Source organism: Caretta caretta, chromosome 3 (genome assembly GCF_965140235.1).
Source record: "Caretta caretta isolate rCarCar2 chromosome 3, rCarCar1.hap1, whole genome shotgun sequence".
In the NCBI taxonomy this organism is placed as follows: Eukaryota; Metazoa; Chordata; order Testudines; family Cheloniidae; genus Caretta; species Caretta caretta.
Window position 1 is genome coordinate 195,924,747 of NC_134208.1, and position 15,810 is coordinate 195,940,556.

Below are 15,810 nucleotides of genomic sequence, written 5' to 3' on the forward strand. Positions count from 1 at the left end.
TTCCATAGCCTCCACACCCAGACACCCAAGAACGCGGTGGGGGGGCCTCCGGCCAACCAGCCACTCCACCACAGAGGATTGCCCAAAAAACAGAAGGCTGGCATTCAATAAATTTGAAAGTTGTAAACTTTTAAAGTGCTGTGTGGCATTTTCCTTCCCTCCTCCACCAGCCCTCCTGGGCTACCTTGGTAGTCATCCCCCTATTTGTGTGATGAATGAATAAAGAATGCATGAATGTGAAGCAACAATGACTTTATTGCCTCTGCAAGCGGTGATCGAAGGGAGGAGGGGAGGGTGGTTAGCTTACAGGGAAGTAGAGTGAACCAAGGTGCGGGGGGTTTCATCAAGGAGAAACAAACAGAACTTTCACACCGTAGCCTGGCCAGTCATGAAACTGGTTTTCAAAGCTTCTCTGATGTGTACTGTGCCCTCCTGTGCTCTTCTAACCGCCCTGCTGTCTGGCTGCACGTAACCAGCAGCCAGGAGATTTGCCTCAACCTCCCACCCTGCCATAAACGTCTCCCCCTTACTCTCACAGATATTGTGGAGCGCACAGCAAGCAGTAATAACAGTGGGAATATTGGTTTCGCTGAGGTCTAAGCGAATCACTAAACTGCGCCAGCGCGCCTTTAAACATCCAAATGCACATTCTACCACCATTCTGCACTTGCTCAGCCTGTAGTTGAACAGCTCCTGACTACTGTCCAGGCTGCCTGTGTACGGCTTCATGAGCCATGGCATTAAGGGGCAGGCTGGGTCCCCAAGGATAACTATAGGCATTTCAACATCCCCAACAGTTATTTTCTGGTCTGGGAATAAAGTTCCTTCCTGCAGCTTTTGAAACAGACCAGAGTTCCTGAAGATGCGAGCGTCATGTACCTTTCCCGGCCATCCCATTGATGTTGGTGAAACGTCTCTTGTGATCCACCAGACCTTGCAGCACTATTGAAAAGTATCCCTTCCGGTTTATGTACTCGCCGGCTTGGTGCTCCGGTGCCAAGATAGGGATATGGGTTCCGTCTATGGCCCCACCACAGTTAGGGAATCCCATTGCAGCAAAGCCATCTACTATGACCTGCACATTTCCCAGGGTCACTACCCTTGATATCAGCAGATCTTTGATTGCGTGGGCTACTTGCATCACAGCAGCCCCCACAGTAGATTTGCCCACTCCAAATTGATTCCCAACTGACAGGTAGCTGTCTGGCGTTGCAAGCTTCCACAGGGCTATCGCCACTCACTTCTCAACTGTGAGGGCTGCTCTCATCTTGGTATTCATGCGCTTCAGGGCAGGGGAAAGCAAGTCACAAAGTTTCATGAAAGTGCCCTTACGCATGCGAAAGTTTCGCAGCCACTGGGAATCGTCCCAGACGTGCAACACTATGCGGTCCCACCAGTCTGTGCTTGTTTCCCAAGCCCAGAATCGGCGTTCCACAGCATGAACCTGCCCCATTGGCACCATGATGCATGCATTGGCAGGGCCCATGCTTTCAGAGAAATCTGTGTCCATGTCCTGATCACTCACGTGACCGCGCTGACGTCGCCTCCTCACCCGGTATCGCTCTGCCAGGTTCTGGTGCTGCATATACTACTGGATAATGCGTGTGGTGTTTAATGTGCTCCTAATTGCCAAAGTGAGCTGAGCGGCCTCCATGCTTGCCTTGGTATGGCGTCCGCACAGAAAAAAGGCGCGGAATGATTGTCTGCCGTTGCTCTGATGGAGGGAGGGGCGACTGACGACATGGCTTACGGGGTTGGCTTACAGGGAATTAAAATCAACAAAGGGAGTGGCTTTACATCAATGAGTATTTCAGGCAGGACTTCACGGAGGGTTCCAATAAGAAATGGTGCACCTAAGTAATTGTTCTTATTGGAACAAGCAGGTTGGTCTGGCCTCTGATTGATACATGGCTAGATTTACCTCACTGCACCTTCTCTGTGAGTGACTGCAATGTGACTTAGAGGAATGAGTCCCCTAGACGGGGGAAAGGGGGAAGCAAATGAGTACAAAACAAATCTGGTCTATTTCTTGTTTTGATCCACTCCATCTATCTTTTACATCTTTGGCTCGCAGCAGACAGTGCAGAAGGACTGCTAGCCATCCACATCTCATGGCTGCTCGGCAGAAGATGGTACAATAGGACTGCTAGCCATCCTCATCTCTTGCCTGCCCGGCAGAAAATGGTACAATAGGACTGCTAGCAATCCGTATCGCCTGCCTGCTCACCATAAGATGGTTCAATAGGACTGACTGCAGGACTAAAGAGAATGACCTGGTCAAGTCACTTCTAATGTAGTCCCTGCACCCATGTCTGCCCAGGTGCTCCTGGCCGACGTGGCCAGGAGTACCTCGGACATGATGATGATGGCTACCAGTCCTATTGTACCATCTGCTGCCACAAGGCAATGGGTTGCTGCTGCTGTGTAGCAATGCAGTACCATGTCTGCCAGCACCCAGGAGACATACGGTGACGGTTAGCTGAGCGGGCTCCATGCTTGCCATGGTATGGCGTCTGCACAGGTAACTCAAGAAAAAAGGCGCAAAATGATTGTCTGCTGCAGCTTTCACGGAGGGAGGGAGGGAAGGGGGGGCCTGACGATATGTACCCAAAGCCACCCGCGACAATGTTTTAGCCCCATCAGGCATTGGGATCTGAACCCAGAATTCCAATGGGCAGCGGAGACTGCGGGAACTGTGGGATAGCTACCCACAGTGCAACACTCCGGAAGTCGACGCTAGCCTCGGTACTATGAAAGCACTCCGCCGAGTTAATGTACTTAATGCACTTAGAGCATTTTCTGTGGGGACACACACACTCGAATATATAAAACCGATTTCTAAAAGACCGACTTCTATAAATTCGATCTAATTTCATAGTGTAGACATACCCTATGTGGTCTTTCAATCACAGTGGAAAGCTGAGGTTTGAGGGTGAGTTGAGTCTGTTGTAGTAATTTAGATGGAATGTATGCACTAAAGGTGTTAACGTAACCCAGGCATTGGCCAACATTCAACAGTTTTAAACGAGGTTGGGGGTTTGGTAAACCGAGACTTCAGACTCTTTAGAACCTTGGCAAACACACTATTAAAAATCCTTTTAATCTTTTATTAAAGATACAGAAAAGGGAAAACAGTTAAAGCATTTGAAATGTAAAGCATTAAATGAGGCTTTTACATTCATTTGTAAAGGATGCCTTTTTGCCTCTGACCACATCTTGAACTTTGTTGTTTAGCCCCGGTGGCACTTTTTTGGTCCTCTTACTATGTTTTTTAAATTTGCGGTATACATTTAAGTTCAGCCTGTATTATGGCATCTTTGAAAAGTTTCCATGCAGCTTGCTGGCATTTCACTTTTGGGACTGTACCTTTTAATTTCTGTTTAGCTAGCTTCCTTATTTTTGTGTAGTTCCCCTTTCTGAAGTTAAAGGCTACTGTGGTGGGCTTCTTTGGTATGTGCCCTCCCCACCCCAGGGATGTTAAATTTAATTATAGTATGGTCACTATTACCAAGCAGTGCAGCTATATTGATCTCTTGGACCAGATCCTATGCTCCATTTAGGACTAAATCAAAAATTGCCTCTCCTCCTGTGGGTTCCATGACTAGTTGCTCCAAGAAGCAGTCATTTATGGTATCAAGAAACTTTAGCTCTGCATCCCGTCCTTAGGTGACATGTACCCAGTCAATATGGGGATAGTTGAAATCTCCCATTATTATTGAGTTTTCTATTTCTACAGCCTCTCTAATCTCCCTGAGCATTTCACAGTCACCATCACCACCCTGGTCAGGTGGTCAGTAGTATGTCATTGGTACCTACATGTATCCATTACCACTGACTCCTCCCCAGTACTACACATAGGCCTATCTAGATGTCTCGAGAGATCTGCAACCTTTGGACCTGGCAGGCAAGTCACCATGCGGTTCTCTCGGTCATCACAAACCCAGCTATCTTTATTTCTAATGTTGAATCCCGCATTACTTTTACCTATCTCCTCCTAATAACTGGGATTCCCTTCCCTGGAGAGGTATCCGCAAGATGAGAGGATTCCATGACATCATCTGGAGGGAGAGTCCCATCTGTGGGATCATTACCTCCACTCCACTTTGATGTTTTCCTTCCCTGAGACTTTCATCCTCCTTAACAGCACAGAGGCTGTCAGGCTGGGGGTGGGACATTACCCTTCTACTGTGTCCTGGAAAGTCTCATCTATGTATCTCTCTGTCTCTCCTCCAGTTCAGCCACTGTGGTCTCCAGAGCCCCTGTTCAGTCTCTGAGGACCATGAGCTCCTTGCACCAAATTCACTCACATGCCACCTATCCATAGGGCAGGTAATCATGCATGCTGCATTCAGTGCAATAAACTGGATAGTGCCCACTCTGTTGCTGGACTTCTCCCTGTATTGTCTTTACTGCTGCTGCTTTCTTTGTTGTTGGGTTTAGTTTTTTTGTTTTGCTTTGTTATTTGTATTGTGTGTGTGTGTGTGTGTGTGTGCATGTGTGTGTATGTGTGTATTTACTGCCTTAATTTTTTAGAGAATGTTAATCAGGGATATCTAGCTCTCCTCCTCTTGTTCTAAAAACTCCCTCGCAAAACAGCTGATTGCAGGCATGGGCTTGGTATTAAGGTGTTTTGTAGAAACTTAGCTACAAATGTCTTCACTTTCAAATACTTGTTTACATAACTGCAGCTTCTTATAATGCTGTGAATTAATAGATCTTTATGTTACCGCTTTAATGGTATTAGAGTTATTGTCATCTTCGTTCTTTTACCTTAGAATTTCCTAAAGGGTGCTTTTTAAAAATGTACTTGCAGAGGCTACGTGGGAACTGAAAGCTTGTCTAGGTATGGTGCTAGAGCTTTTAACTAGGACTGCGTGAATAATTCACACAACGTTTATTTAAAGTATTCAGGATGTTTTTCTGCTCATGGAATGTCCATGAGCACATCAGGATTTTCCTTAAAGTATTTGTTGTTTGAACTCGCTAGGTATCTATTTGTCACTTTCCCCCCGCTCTGTGGATCTTGTATGTTTCTTGAACAGGAGATATTGGTCTTGTAGAACTGATAATCTCTTTTGAGTGTGTCTTTGAACTATAGTCATAAACACAGCAGAGCTTTCAAAGTACGCAAGACCAACCCTGTAAAAGTCACGAGGGGCCCACTGTGCTCAGTATCAAAATTATAACTTTTAGACGTTTTCAGATCCATAGGCAACATGTTGATTTCCTAAATTTCATAGCCAATGCCTGCAGACCTTGTAAACTCCATGTTTACTTCAATGGCATTTACAAGGACTGTTGAATGGGCCTGTGCATATTGTAAGGAATACACTCCCCTGCCTTATACAGCCCACTGCCGACACTAAATGCTTTATCATTGCAAGTGCCTGTATTTCTTGAGTGGCGGCCATTTGGCTCCCAGATTTCCCATATTGTGTCACGCGTCGGTCTGTAAAACGTATACATTGCTTCAGCCAGAACTATAGCTGATGCATTTTGCAAATATGCAGAATATACCGGAACTCATGGAGTTTGTAACCTCCCTGAATGAAAGCTATTCTTTTGTGGATTATGGCGACTACTCTGGGTGTGTCTAGGAAAGTTTAAAGTTCTTTGAACCAAACTCTTAAATCCCATTGATGACATCTTTAGAAAGTGTAATCTCCTTGAAACAAAATTATGGAGATTCCAATTGTGTAGAAACTCATAAGAGTTTCTCATATCTTTAAATCAAAGCTATGGAAGTTGCTTCTACTTAGATCAGGGCTGAATTTCAGGTCATATTTTTGTTGAATGGGCAATTCCTCCACGCTAACAAAGGATACTGTTTTAGCTGCATTGGACCTTATCCAATAAGCACAGAAGACAATGAAAAGATTAAAGAAAAGACCCTTAGTGCTTTTGGAACATTTGGCCCTATCTGTCTGGGTATTGAATCTGATCATTTATTGCAGCATCAGAATAGTGTGTGTTGCTGAACGTTGTATTATTATTTACTAGGACTCTTAGTTAAAAATAGAGTCTTTTGTGATACCTTTGATTACTAGCACATTGTGACAAATCTGCTTTGCGGCCTCAATTATCATTGCTATACTAATAGTCTTTACAGAATCTACATAAAGTGAATAGCATGCTGAATGTGATGTCCTGGTGAATGTACTGTTGGATAACATGGCAGAATAATTATGGCCCTTTGAGGATCTGGGCCATAAATTCCCCCAAAGGGAGTTAGGCCCAGATCCTCAAAGGTATTTAGATGCCTATGTCCCTGTTTTTCTGTCTCATATATGAAACACAATGCTACCAGTATAGGGGTACATCTATAGATGCAGGGAGAACCATGGGTATTATAAACAACAACGTTTGCTACTTAGAGCTTTTTATTTATAGATCACTAAGTATTAGCTCTTTACAAAGGTGGGTAAGTATCATTATCACCGTTTAAAAGATGGGAAAGCTGAAGAAAGGAGAAGTTAATTAAGTCCTTTGCCCAAGAAAGTACAGCAACTCAGGCAGACCTGATAATAGAGCCCAACTCCCTGTAATAACAAGGAGTCATGCCAAGGGTAGGTGCACTGCAGCTACCCAGAAACCCTCATTGTAATGTTCCTGTAATTATGATGTCCACCACCCCTCATGGCCACAGGTTGCTCTGCTTTCCCCTTCTTCACAGAGCACCAAAGATCCTTGCAGGAGCGACAGAAAGTCCCTGAAAGTGGGGGGGCCACTGGTGCCCAAACCATGCCCCCCCTTTACCTCTAAGGCCCCACCCCACCCCTTCCCCCCGAGGCCCTGCCCTCACGTCACCCCTTCTCCCCGAGGCCCCGCACCCCTCTTGCTGCTCTCCGCCTCCTCTGCCCCTGTCACTCACCCTTAAGGCAGGTACAAAGTGGGAGGGACATGGCCCCCTCACCTCCCTTGTTCCAGTGCCCCTGTCTCCTTGTATTAGGGGCCAACCAACATGTCTACATTCTCCACCGTATGTGACGCAGCAGGGCTTCTCCCCAGCTTAACAAGCACTCACTGCCATCCCTAGTCTCCTTTAAACAAGCTTACTTATCCAAACATAAGAACATGAACAGACAAAAAGAGTTCCTCAGCTCATCCTTTGTCCTAGGGTTTCCAGACCTCTCCTCCCAGGGGTCTCTGGTAATCCTGCTTCTAGCAGCTTCCCCGTCCCAGCCAGCTCTGTTCCCCTTTTGGAACACCAGCCCCAGGGCTGCCTCCCTGAGCACCTTGTCCCCTGTTTCAGGGACCCACCACCGGCACGAGCTCCACTCCACAGCACTGTGTGGCTCTGGTCAGAGGCATCAAGCAAGCCTTTAGTTAGCCAATAACTCATGTTGTGTGGGACATGGGAGACGTGTGTTCTATATTATTTGCCCTTTCAATAAACTTGTTGTTCTCCTCCAATGCGTAGGTGCATTTGTCATACCCTTTTCCATCTAGCTGCTCTTGCATCACTTCCCCCTGCAGCTGCTGTTACCCTAGTAACTCTGTTGTGTGTGCAGTGTTGGGTGCTTCTCTCTTCTATGCTCTTTCTGGAAAGTTACTGGTCTAGCCTATGGCCACAGCTTGGCAACATCCTTGTGCCTCTTGCTCTGCAACCGGCCTCTTTCCCTACCTTGCCTGGCCCTAGGTGCCTGTGCAGGCCTGGCTGGGATCCACAGCTGCAGAAACCTATGTGAATCCTGATGGCAATATAGCATATACCTGCCAGCCTGCTCTCTCCCCGCTGGCTGAGCCACATGTCCAGAGGAAGAGGAGGCGGTGGGAAGTACACAGGTGAGGTCAGCATGGTATTAAGCATGAGCAATACCTCCTCAAACTCCATCGGGAGTGAGTGTTCCCTTGACTGGCAGATAGACAGCTAAGGAGGACAACCTGGACATGGTGATTTTCTCTGAAAAAGGACTGTAAAAGTGGGCGTCCATGTTTTTCATCTCTCAGTGATGTGATCAGTCTGCAAGAAAAACATGTTGACCCAAATGCCAGCCTGGCACACTCAGCCTGGGGGCTCTGAGAGCCTCTTTCCTTTTCATGCATCATCACGAAAGCTCTGTGGGCTGAACACTGCCCTAAGTTCCTCCTCTGGAACCCCACTGAATGCATCCTCCCCATGTGGATCTCCCCCTCCCACCCGGAAGGTTGCTCAGCTGTCTTTGTGGCACCATTTCCCTCTCCTCTGCTGGACCCATGAAGGGTCTGGGGTCCATGCTGGGGAAGGAGCAGGCTGGGGAGGGGTAGCGGATGGACATCATTCTCCTTTGGCCCTGCAGAGATTCCTCCGATAGATAATACAACCCTAAACTGTGCTAGCTTCTTAGCAGAAGCCCGTCAACCAGGTTACAGGAGGAGCTGCAGTTGGGAGAGCCCCCAGTAATGTGACTCCAATGGAGCTGGTCTCTCATGGATTACTGGGGATCTGCCAGGTTTGGGGGCAGGTCCTGTGGCCTCTTCCATGGGTGGGGGTTGCAAGGCCCCCCGACAGAATGATGTGAAGGGTTCTCCATGAGGGAATTCTCATTGAGACGTCCTCCCCCAGAGCCACTTCCTTGGGTTTGATCACAGGAGGGGATGATACAGGCTATGATTTGCTCAGGAAGTTGTGATGCAAAGTTTGCTCTCTGCAAGCCTGGGTGGAGCATCAGCTGGTGCAGCAGGTAGAGGTGAGTTAGTGGTCTGTTCTGGAATGAAGTAACAAGCAACACCTCTCTTCAGGTGAGCTTGTGTCGCCTTGCTCCTGTGATGTGATCACAATGGTAGTCCCAGGTAGGAACCATCAACCATGTCTCCTTTCACATATTTCACTGAGAAAAATCAGATTAAAATAAAATTCTTTCATAAACGGAATCAGTTTTCATTGCACCTTGTCATTGGGGATTGCTCATCACCCTACAGCTCAGGGAGTCTTTCAAAGCAAGAGGGCAGCTGTACTCCTGGCTGTAATAATGCTCGTTAGCACCATCAGTAGATGTCCCTTTCTCCTGACACTCTGATCATCACAGCAGTCTTTGCCCAGTGTATGCTCACAGTGGAAGAGGGAGCATGTTAGTTGCGTTGACAATGATGGCACAGAAGGTAGTTGTAAGTAAGCGTTCTGAATGTTGTGTTTGATAGGAAATCAATATCTGTGAAACAGTTTTCCTGGCTGATCATTAGAAGAGCAAAATACACCAGCCACCAGGCCTGAAGAAGGTGATCCCCAGAATGCAGCAGTGCCATACCTGTCATTCCAAAGATATAAATGGAAATCATACACATATGAATAGCAGGATATGCCCCCAGTGGTGAGAACTGACATGAAGAGCTGCACGGAGACAGCCATACGTAGGACAAAGCAATTTTAATTGGCCTGACAAAACTCAGGTTCTATTCTTGGGAACCACCTATTGGCGCCTCATCTATTAACTAACTATATGTATACAGACGTGCAACACTCTTGTAACGCTCAAGACCTAAAATGAAGAGGCCAGCTTGATTTTGCCAGACCTTGAATGACTGTTCAGGTTGCATAGTATGCTGTTGGTTTTGTGACGGAGGAGAAACATGCTTCTGTGCTCTCTTAAAAGCTGTGTTAAGTAACGAAGAGAAGCATAGACGGGACCAGGAGAAGGGATGTCGAAAAAAGTGAAGTGACAGGAGATGGATGAGGAGAAAGAAGTGAAGGAAGACTAATAGTGTGGAGTCAGTAGCTAGAAAAAGTCAGGATGCCTGATTTTCCACTGGCCTGCACCTTGTGCAAAGGTGGAGTAAAATACTGCTGTTCTGACTTGGCTGCATTTTACACCCATCTTGCACTGGTGTAAACAATGGTGACTCTGGCCCAGGCAGGGTTTTGTGTGTGCATCAGTAAGGGTCATGTGGCGCAGAAAGAAACTTTCTGAATGATTTGGAAGCAGCAGAACAAACCAGAAGGAAATAGGGAGTGGGATTTCTCACTGCTTCGCCCTTTGTGTAGCCATCTGTGCCTATGTCACATGAGTGCCAGGGGGCTGTGAAATGCCAGCGTTCTGAGTCTGTGGCATTTGTTAGCCTCTTTGCACAAAAGCTTAATATCTAAACAGATAAACGAGAGGAAGGGAAGCGACTTGACCAACCAGCAGAGCCAGGAATAGAATCCGGGTCTCCTGACTCCCAGTCCAGTACCTTGGCCTCTGGCCCTGCTTGCTTTTGCCAATAGCTTTACATAAGGCCCCCACTGCATCGTTTCAATGACTACACAGCATGCCACACAGTGGAAAAATTAGGCCTAGTTTATCCAGTGAGACATGAAAACGATTGACAAGTCCAGGATGGGCAGGACTAGATAGGACTGAATGTTTTCTTCAGAGACTGAAACAAACTCATCCTAGTGACTAGCTTAAAGGGACGACTGGGTCAAGACAAAAACCCTGCATTGATGGGTGTGCCTAAGAATTGTGGACAAAATCTTCAGCAGGCTTTGAATCCACACAAGCTGCAGCGTTTGGAAGAATCCGTGACCTGTTTCTGAAACAAGTTGGGTGTAAAAATAGTTACGTAAGCTGTGCCAGAAATTACTGATCTTGCACCTCCCAACTGGATAATTGTGCCTGGAAATTATTAGAGGTGATCGTTTATGGGTGCAGTTGGGTAATTGCTGGGACCAACTAGGTTTTATGGGTGCATTGCCCTGCAATTAGGAGGAGTTGGGACAGAGATGCTCTTCCTGGCATCATCCCCCTGAGAATCTGTGGGAAGTGTACTGTCAATGGGAGTGTTGCCATTACCATCAATGGGAGAAGGATCAGGCCCATGAGCTGTCAGCTATCCAATTTTTGGTGTTGTAAATATAGGCAGGACTATCCTGGGGGAGAGTTCCATGGTCAGTATTACGTGAACAAATCAATTGGTGTTCTAACAGAGACAGGAGCACAAAGGGAGACATCAATATGCATCAAACCACAGCACGCCAAAGGAATGGGACTCGCCCACTGCCGTGCTTGGGTTTGTTCTCACACTAGTGCAAATCCATGATTGCGGAGGACTTCTGATTCCCATCTGGAGTCAGGCCTGCTGTTTTTAGGTCAGTGTGTCTCATGTTTTCTGGGACTATTATTTACACCAACATCACAAATAAAAATTCGTAATTAGACAGTTTTTCTTGTTAGTGATGTTGATGGGAACTTTTGGGTCACCGCTTTCACAGTCTGCATATTGGTATCTCCTGAACACTTAAATGATATTATTAACTGCAATAATAAATTGTGTCTTTGGGTTGGGAGCTCTATATCTCTGCGAAAGGTCTGAAGATCCCCCAGGTTCTCCAACCAGGAGACCCTGGGATGCAACCTCCATCCTTCTAGCACAGGGAGAGTTTCCTCTCCCAAGCCTGTTAACTTTCTTTTTTAATTGACTGGCACCTACAGTTGTTTCTGCTTCCCTCTCAGGCTCTGTGTGATGTCTCTGCTGTACTGCAAACACAGGGAGCATGAGGCTGAGAATATGTGACTCAAACCCAATTCTCCATCCCATGTAGCTGCATAGAGCACTACCACCAGGCATAGCATGAATGCCTTTTTCATCAGGAAAATGTAACCACTTCTTTACTGGTGCTGAACTCCGGCATCTCTACAGTGGCAGCACAGGTTTGTACCGATGGCTTGCAGTAGAATGCTCTGATATATCTATCTGAGGGTTTTATACATCACTATGGTATCTGAGTGTCTTCCATGTAAAATCAATAGCAAGAATGAAGTCCCTGGTGGTCTTGGAGTTTCTGGCTGTTCTCTTTTCTGGTCAAAACTCTGCTGGGGGTAGGGTTTTTGTTTGTTTTTTAAAATATTTTATTAATCTCCTCCTTTTATTTTGAGGTAGTGTTGGAGGAGGCTAGGATTAGAAGATGGTGTCAGTATTGTGAGATGTACCTGGTACAGGCTGTAGCCCCATGCAATGTAGTTTTCCCAGTGAACTCTACCAAGGACATTAACCAGTAGCGAAATGGTTAAGAATATTAAGAGTTGTTTAAAGTGATTGTGTTTACAGAGGTTTCTTGCAGTCAAAGCAGCAACCTCCTTGTATACTTCCATGCTCTGTTCCGTGATGTATTGCAAAAAACCCAACATTTGTCATTTCTGTGCCATGTCTCCTTGCACATAAATCCATCCAAATGAGATGGGAGCCTGTCCTTGGAAGACACTTGCATGATTTGAGGGTGTTTGTCTGGCTTGGTAGCTTTCCCTGATTGCACTTTTTTCAGAACTATTGAAATCCCTAATGAGATGTACAGATTACATCTGTATAAATCATTCCAGAGATGGCAGATATTTCATTGATCACAATGAATAAAGGATCTAGGCCTTACTCTTTTGTTTTCATTACAAGCAGTACTGTATTACAGTTCTTAACTGTACCAAAGAGCAGAATTTAGCCTACACTCATCAAAGGATAGGTCAGGTTAGTTGAAAAGACAAGACAGTTGTTGCTAAAATGGTCCACAAACATCTAAAAGAAAAGTAGTCTTATGCAGAGTGAATGCACAATTTTTTCTTTCCAGTAGGAATATGCTGTATCATACTGTGAACTGCACAGTCCCTGGCTTTAACAGGAGAAAGCCACACTTCTATATCATATTGCCACATTCTTGGGGAGTGGGGTAAGGAGAGGTTTGATCTCACAGAAAGAGCTGATGTGGTCATTAAGCTACAGTCATCCCTTTATCACAGCCAGCGCTAGCTGTGATTCTCCATCGTTCCCAGTTGTGTGGTGGTGGCAGCTATTCAAAGGGGGTATGCTATTCATTGCCTACAGTGTGTAGGAGCTTTCTTGGGCCACATAGCACTGGACATCTGTGTGAAACAATGGCAAATCACATAGTCTGCAAGTTGCCCACGGTGCAATAATAATAATTATCTTTGTCTTTCTGTGTCCATGAAATCTTTAAAATTGCACTAGAGGGAATGATTCTGCATCAGCAGGGAAGGGGCCTGGATTATATATTCAGTCCTCTCCACCTTGCACTTCTCCGAATCCTCGACTGTGCCATTCCACGCAACCGTTCTCTTACACACTGCCCAATCAATTCTCTAAACCTCTGTAGACAATCGTGCATTACTGCTCTGGATTGTAGTCACTGACCTTTCTAGTGATACTTACATCAGATTGTCAGAGATGCAGAACACCGGTGCCACCCCTGGCTTCAGCTGACATAGCAGGTGCTCTGCATTCTGAAAATAAGGCCTCAAGGCTTTTGTAAAGGCAATGTTCAAAAGTGATTCGTTGTCTCAATTTTGGGGGGCCAGTTTGAGATGCTCCAAAGGTATCTTGGACTGAATTTTTCTGAAAAGTTACAGCACAAATGATTCAGCTACTTCTGAGAACAAGGTTGGGGGGAAATATGTTGTTTTGCCTTTGTTAAAGTATTCTTACAACCATTTCACTGAGAAGCTCTAGTACATCCATCCTTTGGTGTAAGGGCTTGAAATTTGGTAGTACCAGGGATGTGCCTTTTGCTGTCTCTGTGAAAATCTGCCCAATAATTTTAGCAAGTTATAAGCCTGTGAAAATCACAGTTCACACATGCATGTACTGTTAGAGGCTGGGACCATTAGTCTCTGAAGATTCCATCTGATCTAAGCAGAAAGGGCCAGGGATTGCAGGGTGTGGGACAGTAGGATGGGAACAAAGGGGTAGAAGCAAAGAAGGGTGGGACAGAAGGCTGGGGGAGACATGGTGCGGAATAGGGTCAGAAGGGGGTCCAAAAAGGGAGGAGTGGGGCAAAAGGATCTGTAACCAATAGAGAACACTGCCTTCCAGAATCTGGAACTTAACCCAGGAGTCCTGAGTCTCATCATGCCTCTATTGTCTGTGAAGAGCTGTGAACCCCACTGGCAAAATGTGTGTCATCCCCTTGTCTTAGCTGATCCACAGAGAGGATAACAACCTATTACTGCTACCAGTAGCTCAAGTAGTAGAGATTTGTGCTGTGGATCTAAAGGTTCCAACCCTACTGATGATCCATGTAGGAGTCAATAGCCTTCAACATGGTGGAATTTCTATTTTTTCAGGGTTTTTTTAAACTTAGGCAATTACATTTAACCCCCTCTTCCCACCAAAACCCCAAACCCATATTAAGAAAACACTAATGTTGCAAAGTCAAGCATTCAGAACTTAGGAGATGCTGGAATTAGGGTTGACTGTTCAAACTTAATTCTGTTCCCGTGAGAGAAAGTCACTTAAACCAAAATGTTCACAGATGGCCACTGCTTGTTTCTCATTTTCTCAATTGCCAATTTGAGATACCTAGTGCCAGGTTTGCAGGAGTGCTGAGCACTCACCACTTCAAGTTACATCCCTGGGAGCTGTACTCAGAACATATAAAGTACTGTACAAATACTAAATAGCCTGAAAAATTAGGCCCTAGGCATCTCAAGTTGGGCACCCACAATTAGTGGAAACTTAATAGTTAAAGCTCTCTGTGCCTCAGTTCCCCATCTTTGAAATGGGGATAATATTCTCACCTCACAGGGGTGTTGTGGAAATAAATTAATGTCTGTGAAGCACTCAGATGCCATAGTGATGAGCACTGTAGAAAACCCACAAGGAAATTAATAATTCTGTATTCAGAGCAGGGTTTGGCTGGTGTATGTTAAGTAGACCTGGGGCCACACTCTGAATGATGAGGATTAAAAGAAATATTAAATAGCTACCTCTTTAGTGAGCGCTGTCCATCCTTTGCACTGAGTGAGGAAGGGGTTCTTTCAAAAAATAGCATTCAGTTAAAGACTGTATCATAATGCATACACATAAGGCAGCTGAATTAAGGTTGCACAGGCAGCCTTAATTGTAGCATTTTTGACTTTTGAGCACTTGATTTAGTAATCTTAATCTTCCTTTAATCCAGAAGTTTTTATGTAGTTTTTATTAGGATGAAAAACACATTTATATATACTGCATGTCAAACTTCCAACTACCAGCTGCTGTACTCATGTTCCTCAATGCTGCCATCACTGATAGGACAAGTTCTCCCTTATTGGCTGGAACAGGACTAATTTACCAACAGACAACCAGTAAATGAGAACATATGTGAAATGTTTTTTCAATTGTTTGCCTCTCATGATGTTCAGCCTAGTGGTTGGCAAAGCACTGTTGTTTTTACAGGGAGAGAGAGACAAGGAATGGAAGAGTTTTGATTTACTTAGACATTCAAATCAGCCTCTTTTAATCCAGAGCTCAAGCAAAAGATTTGATAGGGATCAGTCAATGAGTTTTATCAAGGCAACTGCTTCAAAGTCTGTTGAGGTAAACTAGGCATTGCAATCTCATTAATTTATTAGTCTTTCCCCCCAAAAAAATTTATTCCCAGAGTCAGAGCTGCCAAAAGATGGACAGATCCCTGTCTCGCACAATAAAAGGCAGATGCTCTTGCCTTGAAAACCAGACAAACGGGCTCTATAACCCAGATACTCTTGGCTTGCTGCCCTTGCCAGTGCACCAACTCAAATCCCCTCCCATGCGGCAGTGCAAAGATGTTAATCCATGGCACTGAAGGCACCCAGATTAGCCCAGTGCAGGATTAAGATGTCGAGCTGTTGCTAGAGGATTAGTATATGGAGTTCTCAACATTTCCAAAGTTGTACTGAAAATGATTTCCAGTGAGGTCACTGACTTTCTGTTGCCGCTCTAAGGATGTCCTGATCTAAAGCATCTGGAGGGAATTTTTAAATCAGAAAAGGCCAGAGCAAGTTTCTGTGCATTTAGCATGTTATTCTTTGTCACAAATGTGACAATATTACAGGGACTCACTCGATTTTTATTTGGAGAGGTAAACAGGACTAGGAGACTAAAGGG

General features: G+C 45.3%; 1 protein-coding gene across 5 annotated transcripts in view; it reads left to right on the forward strand.

The window, feature by feature from the left end:
- The window catches only part of LOC125633423 (uncharacterized), a 63,116-nt gene that overhangs the window by 30,464 nt on the left and 16,842 nt on the right, over positions 1–15,810 (forward strand). For 3 of the 5 annotated variants that reach the window (XR_012667865.1, XR_012667864.1, XR_012667866.1), the window contains exon 3: positions 11,412–11,609. The exons of 1 other annotated variant lie outside the window; for it this stretch is intronic. The gene's annotated coding sequence lies outside the window, so the exon portion shown is untranslated. Of the gene's footprint in view, positions 1–11,411; positions 11,610–15,810 lie in introns of those variants that run through there. One more of the 5 variants, XM_048842691.2, reaches the window with a different exon arrangement.